General features: G+C 43.9%; 1 pseudogene; it reads right to left on the reverse strand.

Moving 5' to 3' along the window:
• Window positions 1-1,575: 1,575 nt before the first annotated feature.
• On the reverse strand, window positions 1,576-5,523 carry LOC119357553 (annotated as a pseudogene).
• Between the last annotated feature and the right edge of the window lie 284 nt (window positions 5,524-5,807).

Consider the following 5,807-nt stretch of genomic DNA (forward strand, 5'->3'; position numbering starts at 1 on the left):
AAAAATTGTTATTGAGACTGGAATCTTACACATCATGGATAACTTACCAGAAGGGTCAAAGAAGGTTGTTATGCCACTGAGGTTTTCTGTAAGTTTTTCCAAAACCTTCTTTTTACCCTCATCTTTGTTCCGTAGCACTTTTTGTTGACCATCTGAGGGAGGCCTTTCACCTACTAAGGAGTTTTGAGCCATGTTTTATAATCTCTGCAGATAAAATTACAGCAAGGGGTCCACAATGTGGATGAGATGAACAAGAAGTTTGATTACAAGAACCGTCTCGACAAGAAAGACTTGGTGAGTGTTGTGCCCACATCATCAATCTTTTTTTAGTTGGCACCCACAGCATGTCCAGTTGCACATGACACATCTGTTAGTTGGCAGATACTTGTTGCAACCCGTTTTTTAACTTGACAAAGTCTTTTTACTTTTTTCTTAGCTACATCTTTGTATTTGTGTCTGAAATCGTTCACGCTTGCAGGTCATGCTGCCAGTGCTCGAGTGCGCAGATGTAACCGATAAGGACAGAGGGACGCATTATTGGGTCTTCAGTGTCAACTTGAGGGACGGACGCTTCGAAGTTCTTGATTCAAGCAGGACGCTGGACAACATTGAGCTGATGAACAATGCCTCTACCATTGCGGGGGCAGTACGCCAGCTATGGAGGAAGCATTACCCAAAGTTCAGCATCGAGCACTTCCAGATTATTGACATTGACGTACCAAAGCAGCTTGGCAAGTAAGACAATAAGCATTTCATTCCTTCTCAATCAAATACAATCATTTTTGTAGTTTTTAAATTTTTCTACATGTACAATCTTTAGTATTTTTAAGACACAGTACTAGTCTTCAATCTGTTTTTTATCATTTTTATGAGTTTCTAATGGATTATCTAGCTAGTTTACAGAGTGGCGCGTAAGTAGTTGCAAAGTGGCACATAATGAGTTGCAGTAGAACACAAGCAGTTGCACAGTAGGACATAAGTAGTTGCACAGAGTGCATTACCTTTATTTGGTTTTAATTTTATGTGACAATTTTTTTGCCCATTTTTTTGCAGTAATGAGTGTGGGTTGTTCGCACTGCTTAACGCCACCGAGTGGAATGGTAGCCAACTGCCCAACTACGACCCCAAGGAAGTACTCAACATCAGGAAGAAGTTGACGTATGATTGGGTCACCAGCGTGCACAACACCTCCCCATGGAGGAAGTTGCTGAGATACGACAAGGAGTAGGTCAGTACTTTTTTTTTCTGCTCCATGGAGGAAGTTTCTGGTTTGTACAATTTTATTAAGTAGATTTTGTAGTTGCACACTGCTAGTAATTGCGTTTGCAACTCAATATCATCACTTTTGTTGATACATTAGGAGCACTGTATATACAATTGTTCAACAACTAAATATTTAACCAGTTGCCAACAAAGGCATAAATAGCAACTTTTTTTTACACAGTGCATGAACTAATTCAAGCAGCATAAATTAGATAAAGAGGAATCATAGATGCTGAATGTGTCCACTTGGTCCCAACATTGCTAAAAAAGACATCATTATTTTGTTACAAAGTTACAAATGAGGAAACAGAATCATAGGAGCCTCTGTGGACACACACCAGCAGTGTGCTCTGTAGATTGGCACTGGCTGCATTTGTTTTTCTTCTTTGGGTGTAGCTCCAGCGCCGATTTATACCGTCGACTCTTTGCCCTACCCTTTGTAGTAGACCTTGGAGGATCCCTGGGCACAAAATCATCAGAAGCTTGTGCAAGGGATGCAGCCTCCAACGGGGAAGTAGGACCGTCACGATCACCTGTGTAATAATCATATAAAAAGTTTAGTATTTTTGTTATTGTGCAACCAGCACTGATGTTCTGTGCAACCACAGAGTACATTTTTGTGCAACTAACTAGTTGCTGTGTGCAAGTTAAGTTGAAAAAAACACCTGCAGTAGCACGGCCTGTCATGGTACTTGGATTGTAGTCGCCTATGGGAAGAACATGAAAAACAAGTTAGATTTTTAGCTTGATCCTCAAACTAACACAGCGCACGCAACTAAGCAGCATGTTTCTGTTCAACTGGGCACTATGATATGTGCAACTAAAGCCACTCACCCTAGTTTTTTGTTTTGGATTCGGTGAAGGTACTAACCTGGGTTATGAGCCCCCTGAGTCTTGCCTGTAGGTCCATTGGGAGTAGCACAAAGGGCACTGCTAGTTGGGCCTGGCGGGGGAGGAGGTCTTTGAGGGTTGGCATCACCTATAGGCAGAAACAGGACAAACAAGTCAGTTGTGTTTATCTTTTTTATGCTCGAACTAACACAGCGTGCGCAACTAGGTAGCCTGTTCGGTGCAACTGAGCACCATGATGTGTGCAATTGGAGTTACAGACCTAGTTTGATGGGGAGTTGGGGGAAGGTAATTACCTAGACGACGAGCCCCCTGAGTGCTGCCTGTAGGGCCATTGGGAGGAGCATGCGGGGGAGGAGGTGGCGGAGGATGCCGTGTACAGCCAGGAGGGGGAGGAGGTCCTTGAGGGTTGGCATCACATATATGCATAACTGGAAAAAATAAGTTAGCTGTGTTATCTTTGATGCGTGAACTAACACAGCGTGCGCAACTAGGCAGTATGTTCTTGTCCAAGTGGCTACCATGGTGTGTGCAACTGGGCACAATGATGTGTGCAACTGAAGTTACACACCTAGTTAGATCAGGAGTTGGGGCAGGTAATTACCTGGATGATGAGCCCCCTGATTGCTGCCTGGAGGTGGAGGAGGTCCTCGAGGGTTGCCATCATCTGATGGCCCCGTTGCAGCAGTCGGTTTTTTCCTTTTCTTGGACTTGTTCAGGTGGCCGATCTCGGTACGTGCTGCACGCATATGCTTGTATACAATAGCTTGTGCTGGATCAGAACCACTCGCAAACTTTGCTAGTTTCCGAAAATCGTATATCATGTTCCTCTCCCTTATCTGCTTCTTTGATTGAGGAGGCATTTCATCCGGTTTCTCATAACCAGTCCCTGGCGCACTAGGTACAGCAGTAGGTGTCCACCGTCTTAGCAGGTACCTTTCCGGTATGACATCAACGCCAACATGGGTGAACACCTTGAGGATGTGGCAACAGAGGATGCCGTCCTTGTCCATTTTACAACACTCACACAAATAGGAACGCTCCTCCACCCTTGCCTGCACCAAGTAGTTTCGAGAACCAAATTTCGCAACAAATTCCTGGTTTGGTCTAAGCTCAAACACATCAGCACCAACTTGGAATGCATTATATCGTCCAATCAGCTCAAACTCTTCTCTAAACTTGCGGTAAAGGTCTCTAGTATAGTTTTTGTAAGCTTGCTTCTCTATTGGGAAGTTGGACCACAACTCAATCTCAAGGTGTTGTGTCCTGTAATCATTGCAGCCTTCCTTGGCAAGGATGTGGTTCTGTATTTTTTCATATTGCTTGACGAAGTTCAACATTGAGTTGTGTGGGTTCACATATCTTTTGAGGACGGCGTTGAACCCCTCACTACGCTGTGTAGACTAGAGGAAGGGAAAGAACCTGTGTTTGAAGTAGCACGGCATCGAAGTTGACCTGTATTCGTACAACTTCTCAAAGTGCGTGTGTGCCATAGCCTCATACTTCATCATTAACCCAGCCCAATTCTGCTCAAACTCGTCTATAGTGAAGCTGAAGTCAACACACTTGTTGAAATCATCAGAGAGTCCTGGATTCCGGCACAGCAACCAACCAACCTTTTCCTGAGCCTTTTTCATGATGTGCCATCGACAACAACGGTGCACGGTGGTTGGAAAGATGCTCTGTATTGACTGCCTCATCGCACCATCCTGATCGGTGATGAAGTTGTCAGGAGATTTGCCATCCATAGCCTCTAGGAATGCTCCAAAGACCCAATCAAAGCTCGATGCCAACTCCTGCCTCACAAACGCGCAACCCAGCATGAAAGATTGGCCATGTCGGTTTATTCCTATGAAGGGCGCGAACGGCATATTGTACAAGTTGGTCATGTAGGTGGTGTCAAACGATATGCAATCGTGGTACGCCTCCGCATAAGCTTTTCGAGCTAAGCCATCCACCCAAAATATGTTGACAACTCTGTCCTCTTCATCATATTTCACCTTATAGAAGAAGTCTGGATCGGTTTTTTGTATATCCTTGAAGTGCGCAATTGTCTCAATCAGATCACCCTCCTTTGTGTCATCTCTACGGAAACTTGTACAAAGATTTGTTATTGCCTTTGGTCCGAACGGCACCATCATCTCAGATCCATAGAACTCTGCCATTACATGCATCATTCGTCCTGCATAATACAAAAACAAACAGTATATCCTTTTTTTAGTTGCATAAATGCGCACATCCAGCTGCACAGTAATAGGACACGTGTTGGCACAGAAGATAATCACAGGAAATGGACACCTAGTTGCACCTTTTTAAAAACACTTTGCAGTTTTTGCATACAGGACATTGTGTATTTGCACAGTAAAGACAATCTAGTTGCACAAGAAGCACCCAAAGTGATATATAAAAAGCATGGAAAGTTGAACAGCAGTTGCATAGTTAAGTCATTTCAGTTGCACAGTAGTATCATAACAGTTGCACACTGGACTGCCTAGAGGGAAACTTAATTCTTCAAGGGATATAGAAAAACACCACACCTGTAGGCAAGTTGCAGTTATACAAGATGCGCAGAAACTCCTTTTCATCAGGTGAGATGCCTTGGTGGGATCTCAAGTATTTGGACAATGAAGGTTTGTTCACGAGCGGATGATTGTGGTCACGAACAAAGTGCGTCACCTCCCATCGCCCATCTATCAGCTTCACCAACATTTTCGCCTTGCATTCAGTCTGCTTTATTGTCTCACGTTTGCGCTTCTTCTTCTTCTTACTAGTACCAGCATCCTCTTCAGCAAATATTGGAGGTTCTTCTTCCATCTCCTCATCACTGTTAACAGATGTTGGATCTGGAATAGGGTCCAGGTAAGGAGGAGCCTCAGCTCCTCCATCATCAACTTTGGGCTTCTTGAACTTGTTGCAGCAAAACTGTTGTTTTATCAATTCATTGGTGCGGGGTGTCCGTCTAGAGGTGTTCATCTTGATAGAGAAACCCATCCTTAGTGCGTAACTGTTGTAGTGATCCTTAGCAATTTGAAGGCTGTCAAACCTCATGCCAACATAGGGTTCCATAGGTTGAGAACCAGCCTCATCCTCTCCTTCTTCTACTTGCACAGCTCTGTCAAAAGCCCCAGCTTCCAGCTCAGTCCTGGTTGGACCAGGAACATTTGCCTCGGTTCCTGTGTCATCAAGAGTATGGCTCTCTGACTGCAAAGACACCACTACAGGGGCACCACGGGCTGATGACTGGCCTGCCACATTGTCATGGCCCGTAGGGTTACCATCACGACTTGCCTGCGTGTAGTAAACAGATCGACCATTTTCTATGCAGTTTCCTTGTTGTATGCTGGGTTGCTGCTGATCCATATCATGAGGAAGCTCATTGAGATCTGGAGGCAACTCATTGAGATCAAGCATTTTTTCCCTTGTGTTTGGATGCTGCCACACACTCCCTGCACATATAAAAAAAAAGAAATTGATGTCATCAGTTGGTAACCACAGAAAAACTGTGTTTCAAAACAACCTAAAAGCAACATGACCATAGCATAATCTTTTATTATAACAGTTATGAATTTTTTTGTTTGCACAGAGTTGTTATGTTAGTTGCACAGTTTGCAGTAAATAACTGGCAAGAGCATGACTTCTTTTTGCTACAGAGTTTTTCTTGCCTTTTCCCTTTTTGTTTTGTTGCAATGATCTGT

Source organism: Triticum dicoccoides, chromosome 2A (assembly GCF_002162155.2).
Source record: "Triticum dicoccoides isolate Atlit2015 ecotype Zavitan chromosome 2A, WEW_v2.0, whole genome shotgun sequence".
Lineage (NCBI taxonomy): Eukaryota > Viridiplantae > Streptophyta > Magnoliopsida > Poales > Poaceae > Triticum > Triticum dicoccoides.